This window comes from Pseudorasbora parva, chromosome 16 (genome assembly GCF_024679245.1).
Source record: "Pseudorasbora parva isolate DD20220531a chromosome 16, ASM2467924v1, whole genome shotgun sequence".
Lineage (NCBI taxonomy): Eukaryota > Metazoa > Chordata > Actinopteri > Cypriniformes > Gobionidae > Pseudorasbora > Pseudorasbora parva.
Genome location: NC_090187.1, coordinates 34,271,977 through 34,295,133, shown reverse-complemented (window position 1 = coordinate 34,295,133; position 23,157 = coordinate 34,271,977). Strand labels below are relative to the sequence as shown.

At 37.3% G+C, this 23,157-nt stretch overlaps 1 long non-coding RNA gene across 2 annotated transcripts in view; it reads right to left on the bottom strand.

The window, feature by feature from the left end:
- LOC137043488 (uncharacterized) overlaps positions 1-21,939 on the bottom strand; it is a 160,005-nt gene extending 138,066 nt beyond the window's left edge. For both annotated transcript variants that reach the window (XR_010898493.1, XR_010898494.1), the window contains exon 1: positions 21,768-21,939. This is a non-coding gene — a long non-coding RNA (uncharacterized lncRNA). The remainder of the gene's footprint in view (positions 1-21,767) is intronic.
- Positions 21,940-23,157: the final 1,218 nt, after the last annotated feature.

Here is a 23,157-nt window from a genome sequence, read left to right as displayed (position 1 = left end):
CCCCATTATTATTATTATTATTAATTATAATTTTATATAAATTATAATATTATTATAATTATTATTTTAAAAAATAATTCCTGTGCAATAAGTTGGCAATGAAGGCGAAATTGAGTGTCAAAAAGGCTTGTTGATTTAGTTAATATTACCTACAGAGGAAACTCGAAAATGGCATAAACCCATGCTGTGTGGGAAGATCAAACGAAAAGAAAAGTAAAAAAAAATTAAATAAAGTCAAAACAGTTTGTGTGCCCAGGGCCCACAATCTCTTAATCCGTCTATGCTTTTCTCAGAACAGCACAGCCTCCATCTTCAGGGCCACAGACAATAGAGCGCCAATCAATAGAGCTGACATTGAAATGCAAGCAAACAGAATGAAGGTAAAGAATGCCATGGCAACAAGCATTACCGAGACTGAAACTCGAAGGACAGTTCCATCGAAACAACTTCATTAGACAGTCTAACACTTTTATTTGCATGCATTTAATCTACACAAACAAACAAACAAACAAAAAGAACCCACTTCAATAAACTTCTTGGACTTAATTCAAGTTGATAAAACAGTATGTATAAGTATATTTGAGAACTGTCTTCCAATTACCATAAATGTCAAATACGGAAAAAGCTGGAGATTTTGATTGCTAAATCAAAGAACACACATTCAAATTAAAATGGCATTTCAACATTTACAAAAGGCTTAAGAATTTAAAGTTACTTCACTTAAAAAATAAAAACTGTCATCATTTACTCACCCTCATGTCATTCATCTTCTAAACACAATTTCAGATATTTAAATGAAATCTTAGGAATTTCTGTCACTCCATTGACAGTCCATGCAACTTACACTTTGATGCTTAAAAAAGTTCATAAAGAGATCATAAAACTAATTCATATGAATAGAGCGGTTTAGTCCGAATTCTCTGAAGAAACATGATAAATGGACTGCATTTATATAGCGCTTTCAACAGACCCCATGGCCATCCAAAGCGCTTTACATGTTGCCTCACATTCACCCATGGCAGTGTATACTCATTCATACACCGACGGCGGTGTCTGCCATGCAAGGCGCCATCCAGCTCGTCGGGAGCAGTTTGGTTAGGTGTCTTGCTAATGGACACCTCGACACTTGGTCAGGTGGAAACGGGGATCGAACCACCAACCTTCCGGTTTGTAGACAACCTACATGAACCACTGAACCACAGCTGCCTTCAAATTCTCTGAAGAAACATGATTGCTTAATATGATGGACAGAATTAATTTAGTCTTTTATTCACATATAAACATTTATCAACGCATACACATCCGAAGCTCAAGAATGTTTGTTTGATGCGCGAGAACCAATGCAGTTCATTCTCGTGTTGAGCAGAACATTTAAGCATCAACAAGAAGAACCGATGAGGTTTGTTCTCATACGTCAAGAGCTTCTTTTTATGTGAATAAAAGCCTTAAATTAAACCTGTTCATCATATAAAGTGATCAGTAATACTTTAGTTTAGGGTCTAATTCTCACTATTAACTAATTGATATATTTTATTGACTGTTTATTAGTGCTTATAAACAGGGGCCTATTGCACAAAACTATGATAAGGGATTAAGCCGGGTTATCTTGGTGATCTTGTTATCATCAAAATTTGGTACACCACTGTCGTGTAAATGTACCCTGAAGGCACACTAACGATAACAAAAGATAACCGTATATTAGCGGATAAATTGAGCCAGGATCACCAAGATATCCCGGCTTAATCCCTTATCCTGGTTTTGTGCAATAGGCCCCTGGACTTGAAATAAACACCTACTAATCTGCCAAATGCGTCAAATCAGTTGCCAATTTGGCGGTGTACTTACATGGTTTACTCACTTTGTTAGGGAAGTTCTTGTAAGCCAAATCTGTGCAGATTTAGCACAAATACTCAACCTGCGAGTCGTCATGATATATTAAAGGAACACTCCACTTTTTTTGAAAATAGGCTTATTTTCCAAGTCCCTTAGAGTTATACAGTTGAGTTAACGTTTTTGAATCCATTCAGCCGATCTCTGTATCTGGTGGTAGCACTTTTAGCATAGTCAGACAGGACTGATCCAAATCCGATCCCGTGCGTATAATATTCAGTGTTATAAGTCCCAGTGCCCCACAAAAGGCACAAAAACATTATAAAGCATCATCAACTCCTCATGCACTATAAGTGTTCTGAAGCCATTCCATAGTTTAATGTGAGGTACAGATAAATATTTAAGTCATTAAACTCAAGTTCATGCAAATGTTTCCCTCCACTGCGGCTGCCAGTCATTCTCCATTCAGCTTTAAACTGTGTGTCGCGTTCAGTTATGACAGCCAACATGATGAAACACTCTTCAAGATGATTCAATGTTCCTGTTATTATGCTTGATGTGAAGATAACGGTCTATGGTTTTGCATAGGGACTTTGTCTTGCTGGATTTTATTGCTGTAAATCGTGTTACTTTCTACCAGATCAAAACACTGGACTAGAGATTGTATTGTTCATCACACACAATAACTGTAATGTTAAACAGCTCAATAAAATATAGCATAGGTAGATACACTACGCATCGCATCGATATATCTTCCCTTTGTGTTTTGAACTTTTCAATGCGGAGCGATGCGGGCTGTGATTCCCTGTTACTTCAAGTGAATCATCCTGCGCATATGCGCTTTGTACCTGTCTGTATTAAAGCCATTTGTAATACTTTTGCACTATGAAAGATTATTAATAGCCTTTCTTGTTCTGCCCTATCTATAATATGTTGCTGCCTCATTAAAATAAGCTGCTCTACAAATGTAATTTCTTAGTATATGAGCCCTATTACCAGATTTAGGGATATATTTACTCACTTTACCCCCCCCCCCCCCCCATGTTTAGATTTTATACAATCATTGTCCACTCAAGATTCTAGAGTAACTTTTGCTGCTGAATTATCCTCTAATCTATTTTATCCATCTAGTTTATAGTAGTGTTTTTGTCAAAGATTGTGATATTTTTTGTTGATATTTTTTGTTTTTTCTTTATAATAAAGTCTGTATTTAGTAGATTTTGTTTAACTCACAAAATAGTGGTTATCAGTTTAACACACTGAGGTATAGAAATTCTACACAGAATTTTTAAACAAAACTTCAATGAACAAAACTGGTATTGGATTGGTATCGGCCAATACTCAGAAGTTTTAATACTGGATCGGTTCTGAAAAAATGGTATCAGTGCAACCCTACTTTCTTAGAAGAAAAGGTTGTAATATCTGCGCTACGTATTTGGCACCCCTAAAATGTTCTATATTGAACCCTTTTTAAGTGCCAAAGTGGTCTTTCTTTAAATTATAGAACCTTTTTAGAATAAAAGTTTCTTTGGAGTTAAGTACACTTCATTAGGTTCATTGGGGTTCTATATAAAACCATAGGGTTCTTTACTCAACTCCAAAGAACCTTTTATGCTAAACATGTTCTATAATAACAAGAAAGAACCCTTTTGGCACTTAAAAACTGTTCTATATAGAACCTTTTAGGGGTTCTAAATACATAGCGTTTTTAAGGTTTTATAGAACCTTTTCTTCAAAACATATTTTAGGTAGACCGATTACTATAGTAAACAGTCTACCTAAAATACATTTTTGGTGAAAAGGATGAGGATGAAAGAGGAAGGTGATAGCTGGATGACAGGATTTTGTTAGAATAAGAAACTAATTAAATAAAGTGGTGATGTAGTTAATCTGGTTTATTTCTTCGTCTCTTTTTGGCTTGTAGAAATTGTGAATGGCCAGTAACTTAATTTAGTAGCCAAATTGTTCCGGTGAGTGAAAAAGTTCCTTTCAACCCAAAAGCACATTTAAATGTCTTATTTTGCATGTCCATATTCTACCATCCTTAATCCTACCCAATACCTAAATTGAACAACTACCTTACTAACTGCAGTAAATAGGAGTGTGAGGTTTTGAGAATTTGACCCTAATGTAAAGTGTGACCAAGCAATCCACTCTCTTCAGAAAATAGTCTCTTCTGTTCCTCTTCTGGAAGGACAGAAATTTCTCAGCTTTCATTATAATCTTCATTTGCGTTCCGAAGATGAATGAAAGTCTTACAGGTTTGGTAAGTAAATGAGGGCAGTTTGTTAATTTTTAGGTAAAGTAAAAACAAATGTTTTGTCTTGGTGGAAAAGAAAACTTAATATAGTCCTAAAGAGAATTTGTAATCTCCTCTGACAGCTCAGATGCATTTCAAATCCTTTTTTTGAACTGTTTACTGCATATACAGTGACCCACCTGGTGGCATTTTCATTCCCCTTTTCCCTGCACTTAAGCAGCATGTTCCTGACACCTTTGAAAAAACCTGCACCGCTTTCACCTGGAGAGCTCACATTAAATTGGGCATAATTTCAGAAAACACCACATTATCTGACCCTGGGAGAAGAAAGCAGGAAGTCCATGCTGTGGATCAGTGTGTGTGTGTGTGTGTGTGTGTGTGTGTGTGTTGGGAGGGGTGTACTCTGGGGGGTGGGGGGCTCTCTGCACTCGAGATGTGGAGATATGGAGCGAGGCATTAATTGAGCTGCCTGCAGAGGGGAATAGCATAAGGAAGAGCTCATTAAAAATGATTATTAAAGAAACAAGCAGAGCAGCAGTGCTCAAGCATGGCCAAAACACTCAGACAGAGGGGAAACAGCTTGAGCCGTTCTGCCACGAGGATATAACTTACACTAAATACGGAGCAAAAAGTCACACACTAAACAGGGTAGTCCAAGGCATGCACACAAACAGCAAGTCAAAATTAATTGTGAATAGCGTGTGCATTCAAACCTTCTGTGACAGAAATTATTCTTATTTGTAATTAAGCTGAAATATACAGAGAAGCCAAACATGCAAAGTTTTAGATTTTTTTTAGACGGTGCATATGCTCTTCAACTGTGAAATTCAGTTATCATTCAACACTCCAGCAAATAAAAGACTGTAGCCTATTGAACCTGTTGCTATGTCTAGTTGTATTGCTATAGTTGTACAAATCTTTTGCCATGTTTCTCAGCTCAACTTGCAAGAATCTAGAAGTGAGCTATCAAAGTATGTGTTTGCACTTTTACAGCAAACTGAACCTTTGTCATGAGCAACCAAACAACATACATTTTTTTACAAAATTGGAGAATAAGTATCTTTCTTTCTTTATGGACTTTTCCCATATTTTTTTTCTTTCACAATTTTTTTAAGCTAGGGTCAGCTTAGACTTTTTTGCAATTTTACATTTTTAATTTGTTTATAATTTACATCTGCATAGCATTGCAAAATCTTAAGGTAATCATTAAGTTTATTCATAAGTAGACATTTCTGTCTTCCTGTTTGAAAAGCAAAGTCGGAGCAACGTCACAGATTCTGACATAAATGTGAGTGGTGATTGGCTGCGGGGTTACAGTAAGGGCTGGACGGACGTCAACTGTTTCTGAGTGCTTCTCCGCATTTATTGATAATGAACACTTTTATCCCAATCACTACGCTGTATTGCGCATGAGATCGTATCACAGCGGAGAATTAAAAAGTAACTATGCCATTGCCTTTATTGTGTTAAACTGTTGTTTGATCATAGCAGTGCTAGTAAATGTAATGAAAATATTATTAGACCTTTTAAATGTTCTTCCGCGTTTTCTGGGAGATTGCGGTCATATCGCCGGGTGTCATATCGCGTCAAGTTGGCCTCAACTGTTTTTTAGTTTTTTCTCCATATTTCTGAGGCCATATTTTATTAATATTCAAGTGTTGCAGGTCTGCGTTTTATTGGTTCTCCCTTTATTCCACAGCTTTACATGGCAATTTCTTGAGAATTTTGTAACAAAGGGGTATGACTGGCCAAGCTTAAGGTTTTATAACACCTTTGGCTTAGCTTGCTCAGTTGGGGACACTAAAACTATAACACTAAATTTATGATCCAAGTTATTCAAATAAATATACAAATAAAATTAATTAATTACGACTTGTTTAATTCTATAAACTATAATATTGATCTGCATTGTCGCAATATGATAAATTAAATATAAATTAAGCTGATAACATCACTGTTTTCTCCAGAACGACTGTACAGCCAAATCACATTTTGTTGCAATATTGTCTCGTTTGACACTGTGAAGCTGCTTTGAAACAATCATTGTAAAAACGCTATATAAATCAAGTGTATTGATTGATTGTTTGTTTGAATTTTGCCATGTACTTTATACAAAACTATTATGTACCACCAGAGAGGACTGTGACTGCAACACATCGTCATTTGAACTACTTTTAGCACTGCTTGGAAATTTTTGCAACAAAAAAAATTGAGATTCCATTTTTCTGTCGGTTATGTTTTTCCCTATTACTCTATATATTGTCAAGAAATGGTTAAGGATTTAGAGGTAGGAGTGGGATTGGTGGCTCATAATATAATTTACTATTGACTGTTACTAAGTGTAATTTTCTAACACATTTCTGTCCATTTTTTTAAATGGTTATGTTTGGGGGTAGGATCAAGGGATCTACAAAATGGTACATCTTTGATATAAAAGATTTGTAAATATTTTAGATTTCATTAGCTGTAAATATGTAGTAATGTATTACCTTTAAATGTTGTCATTATATCGTTATTATAAGTTTCAACATCTATCCAAACGTACAAAAATTTACATTTTGATACCTATGTGACCAAACTGTTCAATGCTATATAAAGCAAATAATATATTGAATTTAAAGAGACATTTTGTAAAGACTTTTTACTAATTTATCTTAAAATTAAGATCATTAAGTGACCAATTGTTAAAAATATTGTAATCCTGTAATATCACGCAAAGTAGTAAGGGTGTGAACCTAAACCGTCTCACAGTTCAGTTCAATTACATTATCATATAATGCCATCGATTCGGTTAAATTCGATATCATGATGCATCATAATGCATTGACAATGCACTGCATCCTCATGTATATAATTTTGTTATTTAGTTATATGAACTGAACCTTTAATTTTACCTGCTCAAAGAAAACACACTTCTTGAATGTATCAAACAAAACTGATCAAAACAAGTCTGGGCACAGAAGACAGCAAGAGCATACAAAATACTAAAAGCCACTTCAGGAGGTAGTCTGTTTTGATTACAGTCAAAACTAAAGTCTAAATACATCTGGTTTTTGAAACCACATAATGTAAATTTTACTCCGCGCAACAATGCTAAAAATATTAACGCGTGAGCCTGTTAAAGGCTGCAATACATGTTATAGACAGAAAAGACAGAGCTACTGATGCACGCATCACCGATTCGATTCGGATTGCCAAAGTCACGTGATTTCAGCAGTTTGGCAGCTTGACACGCGATCCAAATCATGAATCAATACGCTGATTGAATCTTTATTTAAGGTTTGAAAACAAACCAGGAAGAGAAGACAATGCTGAATAAAGTCGTCGTTTTTGTTATTTTTGGACCAAAATGTATTTTTGATGCTTCAAGAGATTCTAATGAACTAACTGATGTCTGACTTTACTGATTACTGACTTTACACAGTGCTTGTTGTCTTTTACTGTATTTACATTTACATTTAATCCTTTAGCAGACACTTTTATCTAAAGCGACTTACAAAAAGGGGAGAGCACTAGAAGCATGGAAACATGCAAGGGCAACAACCTGAAAGTGCTGTAAGAATTCTCAGTTAATCGAGCACAGTACAACGGTTTTTTATTCCTTCTTTTTTTTCTCCCTCTCCCCCCAACGAACAGAAAATTTAATTGGATAGATAACTGCTAGACTTTATTGGTCAGGTTCAGTTGGAAAAGATTTTGAAAATGGCTACAGATTCAGCTGCACAAATTGAGATTGGCAGGTCGTTCCACCAGGTGGGAATGGTCCAGGAAAAGGTCCGTGAGAGAGATATCATGCCTCTTTGGGATGGAACTACGAGGCGTCGTTCATTTGCAGAACTTAAGGTTCTGGAGGGTGTGTAAGTCTGAACAAGCAAGTCTAGGTAAGTACTTTTGATTATGATAATTCATACTCAGAAAGTAGAAATTTAATGACATTCATTACAAGTTGATTAGTTAAACATTTCAAATGCACCTGCAAACAATTTTTCTGCAAGTCATGCATTTCATCATTTAGTCTCGTCTCGTTCTCGTTAACCCAATCTCGTGTCTAGTCTCGTCTCGTGAGATTAGTGTCTTGTCACACCCCTAATTTCGTTATATATAAATTATAATAGAACCATTTCAGAACTGGTTACATAGACCCTAAGGAAAGCTACATTTATTTATTTTTTTAAAGAAAGAAATGTTTTATGTAGTTTTGAGAACATTTATTGTGTAAAACTGTAATTAAACAACAATGTTGCAGATAAATAAAATTCAAGTATACTAGCTAAAAACTTAAACAGATAGTTCTCCCTGAAATGAAAAAGCCATCTTTTACTCACCCTGCTGTTGTTCCAATGCCCCATGTCCTTCTATCTTTTTTGGACCTCAAAAGTAAAAATGTAAAAAAAAAATGTCCTGCACAGGCTCCTCCGTATAATGTTAGTGAATGACCAGTACGCATTATAGCGGTAGTGCAATAGAATTAAAATCTCTATAGTAGGCCAATTGTGTATGTTTCTATTGTGTATCGTCCATTACTAATGCAAAGGAAGCAAAAAAGTGACTATGAAACAAAGACTTGCATAGCACTGCAAATGAATGCCTTAAGTCCAGTGTTGCCACAGTAACTTTGAAAAAGTAATCTGATTACTGATTACTCCTTTAAAAAGTAACTTAGTTACGTTACAGATTACTTGATTTTAAAAGTAACTAAGTAAGATTATAAGTTACTTTATTAGTTATATTCAGCAGTTGCAGACAACACCCCTGCCGTCTCAAGAAATGAAATGACAACTGTTTTTGGCAACACTCCCTTTATTGGAAGTGCATTTTTATTGGTGATAGTAAGCTAAATTAACTAAAATTGTGATGCTTGAAGTGTTTTATATCTATGGATTTTATTATAGGCAAGAGAAGTTAAAGATGTCATGAACTGGCTTTTTTATTTTTTTATACTGTTGTCTGAGGTCAACTAATGATGTTTGTGTGGTTTTACATTCAAAAACATCATAACTAATAAGTAATAGGCTATTTTCTACACTGGTTTTTAGGCTCTCTCCAAAACGCTGGGTTTTGATGGGCGTGACGTACTGGAGACTTGGAAGTAAATGTCAATGGCTAGGATTGGATAAGATTTGCATATTTAATGAGCTGAAGCACCACTGTTAGTTCAGGGAGAGGAGAGATGGAGGGAGAAGCGTCAAGCAGAATGATTCTCTCACAGGGCTCGTAAACGTCTTTATCAAACAAACACAATGATTTATTTCTCATCGACCCGCGATTGATTGGACTATTATTTTTATATTACACATAGCCCGCAAGATCTGACATTATAATCGTGAACCGCGCACACAACACATACATGTGTGTGCGCCACCCTTCAGATGTCAACTCGAGAGAGAGAGAGAATAGCAGAACAAGAACGAAATATAATGAGATTCATCGGCCTGCCTGGCTTTGCAAGCCCTGGCCCATACGTGTCTGAGTCCAGCGTACTAAAGGTATGCTCTGTTCGACACATACACATAAGCAAAACGATCTATAACAATGCAGTATTATTACATGTAAAAACACGTTTTACTCACATACGTGTGTTGCACCATTCCTGTCGGATCCTAATCCAGCATCGACCGGAGATTTGTTTACAAACGATTCCGCAGTGAAATTAAGTGAACACCAATGTCTTCCCCACGTGAGCTGGAACTTCATTAAAAATAAATGAAGTTTCACACATTCCGAATATTATGATCCGAAGGAAGCTTATGCAGTGACTGTTCTTCCACAATATCTTGCTTGCTATCTTCTTCCACATGTTTATTGCTGCTGGCTTGTGATCGACCAAACAGCTCAATGAGTCGGTGGGCGGGGCTACTGTATTATACGTGCTGTAGAGATGTGTTTCATCGCGCAGTGACATAAGTATGAAGCGCAGGACCGTTTGTTGAGCCTGGTGTCTATAAAATCTTTTCTTTGTCTAACAAGGAAGTTTTCAGCTCTGAAACTTAGAGGATATTCTTATATTACATGACCTTTTATATATCAAAAGCTCAAGGGAAAATTGATTTCTCAATTCATCACCCCTTTAAAAGTTGGTCGTCACATAAAAATATGTAAACTTTAATTTAACAAACATAAAATTGCTCTAAACATTTTTCCAAATTACCTTAAAGAAACAAAACAAAATATTACTACTTTGAAATTAAAAACAAAAACGCTAAACTATTTTAATGGCTGCAACAATGTTACAAAAAAAAAAAAAAACACGGGCTCCAGTCGGACTCGGGCCGATAATTTTGATAAGCTGTTGGTTTTTTACTAAGGAAAATTACTAAAACAGTAACTCACAGTGACTTGGAGAAGTAACTTTAATCTGATTACTAATTTGGAAATAGTAACACGTTAGATTACGTTACTAAGTACCGCGTTACTGGCATCACTGCTTAAGTCTTAAAATCTAAATCTCCAGATCATACTTTCCACTTTAATTAGGTTGCAGCACTTTATTCCCTGCTGGTACCAACAGACAACGGATTTACATATCCATACAATTTATGACATTAGAAATCAAATCACTGAGCTAAATCTGAAAGGTCTGCAGGAGCTATAAAGGGACTTTTATAGGGAACCTTTATACAAACTACCTGTACAAAATCGCTGAAAAGGGCAACATGGTAGCAGAATAGGGGGAAAATCTTATCACAATGCTCCGAAACCACCTTTGGAAGGAGACATGGTAGAATCTAGGGTAGGATGAGGAAGAAGGTAAAAACTGAGCCTGAGAAATCAGCTCCCTCCACGGCTCAAGTCTGTGCTCTCCTCTCTTTGACACGCCACGGTAGGGTTCCTTTATCAGATCAAACAGCTGACTAATCTGCTAATAGTCAGCGTGTGAGTGAGTGAGTGAGTGTGTGTGTGTGTGTTTGAGAGGAAGAGACAGACAGCGAGAGGGCACAGAGGAGCATTTCTTTGAGTTTGTGGTTCTGTGTATTTAATCCGATGCCCTTCGTGCCATTACTCACTTCCTATCCCAGGAGCACAGAATCTTTTTCCATATATTACACCAAAAAAAAAGACACAGGACACTCACTCTCACACCCGCCCGACAAAAGAAAATCCCAGGAGAAAAGACAAAATATGGTTGAAAATGGGTAATACTCTCAACTGTGACATGTATTGAGTTAGGTTATTTGGATGGTCATTGTTTTACACAGGGATATGCACAAACATTTAACTTCAACATTTACGGGTGCTAACCAGTGATTATGTGGTCAAGCGGTTGGAATTTTCAAAAAATTGTGGTCTGTTGGTAATGTAATTCCCATCTAAATCAGCAGTCAAGTTTACTTGTAGGAATTGGGACAATGTTCATGGTTTTAAATAAAATATTTTTTGTTGAATTTGCTTTTCAGAAGCGAACAAAGTTGCGACAACCAAATGTAACAAAGCCAAACATGTCTGTCTCTGAATAACATGTCATTTATTTAAGCCACAAAATAAACTGCATTCATTCCATAATGAGCTAGGCCTACACAAATTTTCAGTTTTTGAAATTTACATTATTTGAATTTCAGGACATTGATGTCTATCCAAAAAATAATGTGCACAATACACATCAGTATTTACGAGCAGCAAGTACTGGAAATTGCCTTTTCAGGAAAACCCACACTATTGGATGTGTTCAATGCGTCATGATGACAAGAAAGCGGTAGTCGTATCAGCTGCAAAACTCCATATCAGAGTATCCCTAAAATGTATATGATTTTTTTACATTTAACTACCGCTTAGCAGATTTTGACTCATAGAAACTTTAGAAAACACTGAAAAGTTAAATCCGTTTTAGCCAGCTGCATTTAGCCAGCAGCACTATCACCCTGTAGCCCAAGACTGGTTTCCCGGTCAGTACCTGGATGGGAGACCAACAGGGAAAACTAGGTTGCTGCTGGTAGAGGTGTTAGTGAGGCCAGCAGGGGGCGCTCTCCCTGTGGTCTGTGTGGGTCCCAACACCCCAGTATAATGATGGGACACTATACTGACAAAGAGCACCGTCCTTCGGCTGAGACGGTAAACCGAGGTCCTGACTCTCTGTGGTCATTAAAAATCCCAGGATGTCCTTCGATAAAGAGTAGGGGTGTAACCCCGGCATCCTGGCCAAATTTGCCCACTGGCCCCTGTCCATCATAGCCTCCTAATAATCCCACTTTCCTGATTGGCTTCATCACTCGGTCTCCTCTCCACCAATCAGCTGGTGTGTGGTGAGCCTTCTGGCGCAATATGGCTGCCGTCGCATCATCCAGGTGGATGCTGCACATTGGTGGTCAATGTAAAGCGCTTTGAGTGCCTTGAAAAGCGCTATATAAATCGAACAAATTATTATTATTATTATTGTTTTCTAGAGTTAATTAAATATTTTCAAAATGAAATGCCTCTGCAAGAGATGTTTATTTAGATGTGAATTAAATTACCACATGACCCTGCGTTTTTTCAAAAAACAAAATTGTGATGTTCTATTAAACTATTAAAACATGTTGCCATGTGTCAGTCATACCTACATGTGTACTACACATGCACATTAGCAACAGCATTAATACTCAGAACTTATAATGTGGGAAAAACACTAGCATTTCTATTTGACAACCATGAAATCACTAGCACCTGTAAATGTTGAAATTACCGCATTTACTCATGTAAAATGGGGCTACAGACTACACATACAAGCTTTATTTGCTCATCCATTTAGTTTTGAAGTGATATAGGTATAACACTTCACATCGCAGGTCCATCACAGGTCCCAGGACAACATTGTCTCCCTTATGTGACAAGACTATTAGCAATTCTTACTTGATAATAGTCAGACTATTATGAGAGATGTTCCTGGTGCACAGTGACATATTTAGAGACCCCTCCCAAAATGTCTTTCATGGACACACAGGCTTCACAAACACAAGCAGCTATTACTGGGGATGAAGCTTCCGCACAGCTCATAATGGCCAGTACCAAGGACTGAGGTGGGCTGAAAAAAAAGGTAAGGAAGAGAGGACATGTGGCGAGGTGACACAAAGAAGAATGCCACGTATAGATGTCAGCCCCTCCCTCGCTCCCCCTCTCCGTCTTTCAGATCTCCATCCCCCTGTCTCTTGGTGGAAAAGGTTACTAAATGTCACTAGGGAAGTTTTCATCATCTTCAATGGCTGCGGGGACCAAAGTATGTGAGAGATGGAACGGATTGTACTGGCACGTGTGAGAATGGAGAAGTCAGTGTCACTGCAACTAGACAGAGCTAATGCCCCGGACCCTCTGTTCACAGGCACAAGGGGGGGAAAGAAATCAGTTATCTGAGGTTCAGACTGAGCACCGCTGAAGAAGAGCACATCCATGGCCCTGGGATCTCATAATGGAACATGGTCCATCTACACACAAGCTTCATAGGGATACTAAAACAAACAACATCCATTACGGATGCACCAATATCACAATTCTGGCTTGAACTACTGATCAATTTCATTTTATAACCAATAAATGACCAATAATAAAATACTAAAGTTTATTTACAGCTGCAGTAGATAAAAATGTATTCCAGCAAAATTATTTCAGTCTTTGTTCAATCAAAAAACGGTAAAAAGGTCATCTAAATGTAACAATAGGCAAAATGAAAGTATAAAATCTAATATATCTTCCAATACAACACATCAAAAATAAATAAAACTTTTTGAATAACATAATTTGCCTGAATGTAGTTCATCTGCAATGAAAGCAATAGAGAATTGCATTTCTTCAAATGACCACGTCAGATCGTAGCCCTCTTGAAACAACGAGAAACATTACGATTGAGCCCCGCTTACCTCTTTTCCGCCCCTCTGTGCTGCTTTCTGCGCCATAATTAGGACTTATCAAAAATACTTAGGCAGTCATACAATTATTCTCCTCTCTCCACATAAATTTCCCTCCCTCCATGGTCCTGCATCCATATTTGATGACTTGTAGATTTGCAGCCCTTTATAGTAATGACAAACTTGAGCCTGGTGACAGTTTAAGGGCTGCTAAAGAGCTCTTAGAAACGCATCGGGAAATAAATGTAATATCCCAATGCTTCGTGTTTTCGCTCCAGTCAAAACCAAGTCGTTCCTCCCAATTATGGTACCACTCAGCCGGATCGTGCTCTGACACCACACTCGCTTTCTTATTCTTACAAACTCATTCTGATACAGACAGACAATTAGAAAAAAACAATGCAGCACAGAGTAAATTAAAGTATATTTTCTGAAATGCTTATGTTTGATAACAGCTTAACTCGCACCCTTGTTTCTTAGGTGTGGTAGACGACAGACTAGGTGCGTGCACTCAAAATGCGCTTAATTTGATTAAAGAGATAATTGCATTTTTTGTTTGTAAACAGAAAGCACATTAACCTGCTAAAGTGAGTACAACAGTACTTGTATAAACACGCTGTAGCTAAATGAAGCGCACATAAACTAATTATGAGCATGATTAAAACCTCTCTCTCTTTCTCTCTCGGTTTAAGCACGCCTGTGTTGTTAATGGGAAGGGGATTAATTTGCACAATGATATCATTCGCAGAGATAATTTGTGACACTAACATTCAATTGTTCCCCATTAACGTAATAAGCCTTCTCGCCCACAAGTTGCAGAAGGCAAAAATAAAACACTGAGACACTGAAGGACTAAACATCACTCAGACTGTTAGAAGACGAGAAAAAAAGACAACAAAAATCTGAATCCCTCCTGAGGTAACATAACGTGACAATTTGAAATTGCTGTCTGTTTGAAAGTAAGCAGCACAAGACAAAAAAAAAGACATTTTCTAAATAATTAAAGACATAAGCGAACACCCAAGCACAATTTTTACCACAGATCTCCAACTGATCATCTGACTGACAGTGGAGAGCCGTTAACGCGTGGTGACATATTGTCCGGCTTTAAAAGGTGACAATCTGCTGAAACATCAGTTCCCAACATTTTAAATATTTAAAGTGTTTGGTTGTTTGGCAAGCTCATCAATATCACTGCGGTTCACAATCTTATTTCCCCATGGAAAAATTTGGAGAAAGAATTTCACTTCAAGCCATTGACCACATAATTCTTCATGAAACATTTCAAATGCATCCAACCCAGAAAATGTGTTTATCTTTTATGACTCAATTGCCTTTGATCATTCACGCACAATAAAAGAAATATCAAAATCTTGGTGGCGTGTGCAGAAATAAGCTACTGCTTATTAACAATGAATATGACAAGTCATTTAAATTTCATATCACCTCAAAGTTAACTTGCTAACATTATTATTTTATTTTCTAGCCTTTTTTTTTTTTAAATAAACCTTTAAAAGTAGAGCCCAACCGATTTTATTCGCCGATATTAGCATCGGCGTATATGCCGCCAATATTTTATTCAAGCTTCAAACATTCTTTTATCAACACTTGAATGTGGGTAAGTTTTGTGAAAAAGCTGATAAAATTCACGTTTTTGTCAAAGACTATGAGATTCAGAACGATGATCGAGTTCATCAACACCACTAAAGCTTTACAGTCTTATAGCTCGACATTTCATTCAATAATAAAGCCATTTTGATTTATTTGCCGTTTTAATGTTGATAATCACGTTATTTTTAATATCTGTTGTTTCTGTTTCTTTTCTTGTGTTTTGATCAGGAGACTCCTACCATATAATAGTGAAAACATTGGAAAACAGGAAAATCTCAATGGCAGGGAAGCGATTTCTTATTAAAGACGAGATAACAAAAGACAGGAGAAAAACTCACTGAATGATTGACTGAATAATTTTAATAATGGTTAATCTATACTTATACAGTGAAGAATATAAAGTGATATTCTACATTTAATTGTTATTTCTGAAGCCTTCCTGAAATTCTAATTTAGACCTATGAAAAACCTGAAAATAACTTTGTTCTGTTGTATTTATGCACAATGTATCCACACTCACCTAAATGATTATTAGGAACACCTGTTCAATTTCTCATTAATGCAACGATCTAATCAACCAATCACATGGAAGTTGCTTCAATGCATTAAAGCCTAGTTCAGACTGCACGATTTTCAAACTCGTCGGGTCACTGCTCTATTCACACTGCATGACCATCTGGGGTATCATTCAGTCACTGCTGTGTTCACACTGCACGATGGTTTGACGACAGAGGAGTTCACACTGCTTGACTGAACAAGAGGAAGAATCGCCGACAACTCTCTCTCTCTCCGGTGCGCAAACTACGTTTCCCAACTACACGTGCGATGTGCCAAGTAAACAACGCGAGATCACACGTGCGTCAGACCGGAGTTCTCGCGCGAGACTTTGAATTGTTATTTAAAATGATAAACTGCACAAAGTTTGCTTCAAACTGTATGTGCGCTGATTTGTGGAGAAAAAGAAAAAAGATTATGGCGGAAGAAATTGTTGGAGAGACAGAGGGAGCCAGGATTGTGTTCTGCAAAGACAGTTTGAGGTAAATAAACAATTTTGTAATGTGCTGCTGCTGTGGCTGGATGTGCAAATGTTTGGGCTTTGTTTCTGTTTGATAGAATTGTAAATATATCTATTAAAATACTGATATTCTGCTCTATAACTCCTCCCTGAACGTCCTGCTGCCCTGTATCTCACTCTTTCATTGGCTGTCGGTCATCGCCGATGTAATTTCCTGTCTATGGTAATTTCCAGTCAGAACGCTGTTCACACAGCAGGAGTTTGAATCGCCGACAGGTCCAGATATTTAGCATGTCAAATATCTCACCGGCGACTCGTCTGCGATTCTCTCTGATTGCGTCTTTGATTATTCACACTGCGTGATTGTCACTTGCGTGCACGAGCACCGATTTGCCTGTGATCCCGGGCATTTGTCGGCGATTTCGCAAAACCTGTCGGCGACTCAAAATCGGGGCAAAAATCGGGCAGTGTGAACTAGGCTTTAGGGGTGTGGTCTTGGTCAAGACAATCTCCTGAACTCCAAACTGAATGTCAGAATTGGAAAGAAAGGTGATTTAAGCAATTTTGAGCGTGGCAAGGTTGTTGGGGCCAGTCTGAGTATTTCACAATCTGCTCAGTTACTGGGATTTTCACACACAACCATTTCTTGAGTTTACAAAGAATGGTGTGAAAAGGGAAAAACATCCAGTATGCGGCAGTCCTGTGGGCGAAAATGCCTTGCTGATGCTAGAGGTCAGAGGAGAATGGGCCGACTGATTCAAGCTGATAGAAGAGCAACTTTGACTGAAATAACCACTCGTTACAACCGAGGTATGCAGCAAAGAATTTGTGAAGCCACAACACGCACAACCTTGAGGCGGATGGGCTACAACAGCAGAAGACCCCAACTGGTACCACTCATCTCCACTACAAATAGGAAAAAGAGGCTACAGTTTGCACAAGCTCACCTAAATTGGACAGCTGAAGACTGGAAAAATGTTGCCTGGTCTGATGAGTCTCATTTTCTGTTGAGACATTCAGATGGTAGTCAGAATTTGGCGTAAACAGAATAAGAATATGGATCCACTAAGCAGGCTGGTGGTGGTGGTGTAATGGTGTGGGGATGTATTCTTGGCACACTTTAGGAGCCTTAGTGCCTATTGGGCATCGTTTAAATGCCACTGCCTACCTTAGCATTGTTTCTGAACATGTCTATCCCTTTATGACCACCATGTACCCATCCTCTGATGACTACTTCCAGCAGGATAATGCACCATATCACAAAGCTCGAATCCTTTCAAATTAGTTTCTTGAACATGACAATGAGTTCACTGTACTAAAATGGCCCACACAGTAACCAGATCTCAACCCAATAGAACATCTTTGGGATGTGGTGGAACAGGAGCTTCGTGCCCTGGATGTGTATCCCACACATCTCCATCAACTGCAAGATGCTATCCTGTCAATATGGGCCAACATTTCTAAAGAATGCTTTCCGCACCTTGTTGAATCAATGTCACATAGAATTAAGGCAGCTCTGAAGGCGAAAGGGAGTCAAACACAGTATTAGTATGGTGTTCCAAATAATCCTTTAGGTGAGTGTATATATATTACATACAGTACAAATCAAAATTTTGGACAGATCAGCAAGGAAGTATGTCCAAACTTTTACTGTAACAGTACTATAATACACACAAAGAATATCGGCTGATATATCGATATCAGACTTTTTTTTAAAACCCTAATATCAGCCCCCCAAAACCCATATCGGCTGGGTTCAATTTAAAAGTCCTTATGAAATCGCCTAACAAGCACAGCATTTATTCCTACTGGATGTTTGGGTGGGACAGTAAAAAAAACTAAATGGATGTGATCTAATGATGAACCATTAAAGTTTAGGCACAGACACGGTTATTAACAATGCTTTGCAACTTGCTAGTTAGTGTCATTCTAGAGAGCATTTGATCGGACAAAAATGTGTTGTTCAGAAAGAGCCCCCACTATATTTGATCTGTTTATCTGCTAAAGTGAATTTAATCAATATTTAGGAGTACACTATAGTCTCAAAGATAATTGACATGGACTAAAAACCACAAAACTCTCATTTTGATTTCATGGAGTCAAGGCAGTCAACAGAAAAAGCAATAGATTCCATTAGCGCTGATCCTCAGAGCACTCACAGAAAAAAACAAGAAATTGTCCAGTCATTTTAACCAATATTTTTGTTTTTTTAGATTTAGGAACCTCAATCAATTGGTGGATCTCACGTTGGGTTTCTAACTTTCTATATTATATTTGGCGTTACAATATCATAACACAAAAGCTTTTGCTTTCTGTTTTTTGGCACAACAATAAACTGCATCAAGTAACTGACAAAGTAAACTTGACAACTCACGACAACTCTTGTGGAAATAATATGTGAAGGAAGATGTTTTTGTTTGGTTGGCGATGTGCGGTTTTTCAGAAACATAATCAGTGCCTATAGACTCATCAACAAGCAAACATTTTCAATCTTCCACACAAGTGAAATAAAGAACAAAAGAAAATAATGGAATACTTAACCTGACAAATGTCAAGATGTTGAGATTAAACTAAAAGGCGATTTAGCTCACAAGAGAACACTAAGGCAAAATGTCTCTTTTAAATTGTTTTTTTTCTTCTAATATTCATGAGGAAGATTTACAAACAACACAAGATACATTTCTATAGTCGCTATCTGTTACTGGCACGATTATTGGTCTGAAATATTCAAACACCACTTCTCTGGACAAATAAATAGCACAGTAGCATAAAATTAGAAGCAAAAGAACCTGCACAGCGTCAAGTGCTTATAAACCGAGCCACCTGCAGCAGATGTTGATGATGCTGCGCAATTATGAGCGTTGGTGTGACGTGAGCGCATAACCTCGATAAAGCAGATAAAATGATGTCAACATCTCTGTCACTCGCTCCTAAAGCACAAATCAAATTCAGCAGGCGGTTCATTTAATTTCAGAGGCCGTTATAATTACTCCACTCCTGTTGGAGCATCACAGTTAAAGCAAACATCAGTTAAAGTAAACAAACATGGTTCCTCATTTGGCAATTAAAATTCAATCTGCAGTATCTCAATGCTTTTCCTTTTAATTGCTGCTCTCTCTCACCTCTCTTTTTGCCATAGCATTTAAAGAAATAACTACCACTGAGCTGTCCTCTAATTGCTCGTCACTGGGCATGGTTTTAGAAACTAAATACTGAAATTGGCACGATTTACAAACATTGGGACCGAAGACGTTGTCCTTTGCCAAGAGCCAATGAAAAATAATTTTGTGTCTGACAGAGAAGGATACAGATTACACTCTACTCCTCTATAGCCTTCACCTGTGAGCTATATGAATTATATATTAGTTATATGAACAAAAGTACAAAAATGATGATACATGCCACAATGTGTTAGGTTAGTACCTAACCTAACTGCAATTATTCAAATAGAATGCATGCTCATTTAGCATAAGAATAGTACAATATCTGGAATATCTGTGGTTCCATGATTCCATCACACTATAGATATGTATACTTTTTTTTTAAATAACTTTTTCTACTTTTGTATGCAATTTTTGTATGTAATTTTAGTGAGCATTCATAGTGAGAAGAACAATTTAAATAAAACTTTAGAATAAGAAATAAAAAGTAAATTATAAAAAATAAAAAAAGAGTTCCAACTCCAGTTATAAAGTCACAATTATGGGTTGAAATAACTGGTCGATAAAATCGATATTAATGAAAATCACTTACAACGATTCTCATTATCGATTAGTTGGGTCTGCTCTCTCTCTGTAGGTAAAGCTTCCACCAGTCGCCAAATGACAGCACTGAATAATGCGTTTTTTTGGACAAAATTCTAGTTAAAAAAACAGTAGAGTAGAAACAGAGTGAGCAGCTGCGGGAAAGGTACTTGATCCAAGTGCCCAAAACATGAGAATTACGTATTTTAAGCTTTGACCATATCGTCATGCACTTTGACATACCGGTATGCCTGTTTTTCTATCCCGGCGGGGATTTCAAACTGAACAGACTCGTAGTTACTCTTGTCACTGTGGGAACCTAAACTGAGGCCCCATGGGGAAACATGCTTTAAAAACAAAAGAAAAATCACAGTTGTTTTTGTTTTTTTACAGGTTTTGTGTGATGGGTAGGGTTGGTGTACGGGGATATAATATATAGTTTGTACAGTAGGCTATAAAAAAGTTCCCGCAAAGTCCCCACAAAGATTTAGCCTGTTAACCTAGAAGTCTAGACGCACCCTAGCGGCAGCAAATTTAATCTGCCCGCGAGTGTCGTCTAGCAACTGTCAATACCCTTCTGAGCTGTATTCGCCTAACTCTTGCCGGGCCAATCACATCGTGTATAGAGTCGGTTGGCGGGGCTATAATGACGATGGCCGAGTTGCGTTTGTGTGCTTCTAGGAAACACAGAAACTGGTGAATGGCGGTCTTTCGAATCAGCTTTGACCACGACTCTGGAAGACTTGGAGTTAAGCTTTTCTCTGAGAAAAGAACAAAGAAGGGCACTGAAGTCATTCTTAAAAAGGGAAGATGTGTTCTGAGTTTTGGTGACCGGATATGGCGAATGTTTAATCTATCAACAAGCTCTGCTTCACCTTCGTTGCTCTGGTTGGTGGTACCGCTATCCTATCGTGTGCAGAGGGAGTTTGAAAGACAACCGTTTATCCCGCCCCTCGGATTGAGCCCTGTCTATGGTGAGTTTCCAGACCAAACATCTTGATGTGGGTCTGGCTTGTAAGGCTATTAGCCTGTGGGACTATGGATGGAAATTAGCTCTTGGCTACATTCCAGCATGCTTACATGCATGTATTCCATGTTTGTACATTAACATGCACTGTCCCAATGAAGAAGAGATAATATATAGGAAACCGTGTGTGAGAGCTGCAAAAAACCAACAACAACAACAACAACAACAACAACAACAACGAACACATTCCTTGAATTAAAATTGCCATGTATTGCAACACAAGTCAATATATAAAAAATAAAACATGAAGGTATTTAACCATGTCATGAACACATTTCTTGATCATTAGCAATAATCGGACTGATTTAGTAGAACTTTGTAAATGCCATCGCTGTGTTGCAGTGTATTTGAATACATTTTCCAATCACCCACCCATGCACTTTAACAAAACTCCACCATCTTTTTTCTCTCTTCGTGTATGTGTAACCACCTCAATCTTCCCCACAATCAATCTTAAACAGGAACTCACTTGCAGGAGAGACACCATATGGCAGTTTTTCGTCGTTATAGGCCGCTCTCGCATCGCCGTAGTGTGCGAAGGCCGAAGTCACCGGTAATCTAGTCAGAGCAGGAGAGATGGATGACGCGCCTAATTCCAGTCAACGAACCAAGCTCGCGCCTGCCAGGCACCTGCCAGCCACGTGCCACGGTAAGGAACATTTGTCGTGAATCTCGCGCGACATGCCACCGCACTCTATAATCCAACACTCACACGCCGACATAAATCAAAATTATTGACTATATCTCTCTCGTTTGATGACTTTTATGGCTGATTAACAGTCTAATAAATGTTGGTCAGTAGCCTAATATAAGTTCAGCATGCAATGTTGGCTATCTTATTCAGATAAAGAGCATTTTTATGCACTGATAGTGAAAAGCCTAGGCCTACTGTTTTTCATATTTGATCTCTTAAGGGGGTAATTTAAATAATAATAATAATAATAATTTTACTCATCCTTGTGTTGTTCCAAACCCCGTAAGACTTTCCTTTTTTTATTATTAAATCTCCATAGACAGCTACACAATGTTAATGCTTAGACAAAGTTCATAAAGTAAGAAACTAATCCATATGAATTGAGCAGTTTAGTCCAAAATTTTATTTAAATTTTGGTAACACTTCACAATAAGGTTTCATTAGTTAAGATTACTTAATGCATTAACTAACATGAATTAATCATGAGCAATACATTTGTTACTGGTTTTGTTAATGTTTGTTAATAAAAAAAAATACAGCTGTTCATGGTTTGTTTTGTTTTAGTAAACACTAGTTTAGTTTGTTTTTGTTTAAGTATTAGTAAATGTTGAAATTAACATTAACAAAGATAAATAAATACTATATAAGTCCATTAGTTTGTGTTAACATTAACTATGTTAACTAAACCTTATTGTAAGGTGTTACCAAAATGTTTTGGTTGAACTATCCATTTTCAGTCCAAGTGGGATAGTTCCCAATAATCCCTCATTCAGAAGGCCTCAGAAGTAAATGTAGCAAGTACTAATTAGAAGTAGCATTTAAAGGGTATTTTGGTATCTAAAATGTCCACTTCTCAGGTCATATTGCTGACGTCTTTAATGATTGAATGAGTAAACATAAGAATTTTTTTACATTGTAATTAATATTTGAAGATAAACATCTACAGGATTTAGAACAGCATTTTAGTTCCCCCGACAATTAAAACCACAGATCTGATGATAGAACTAACCAATTAAATATAATCTTACTAAGACAAATTATAGTAGAGTGTGCTGATATTTACAGTACACGCATGTTATGTAAGTCTGTTATAGCCTGCTGGCTATATACATAACAAATTGCATCATTTTTCTTAGTGTGGGGTTTCTGAATAAAATTGATGTTT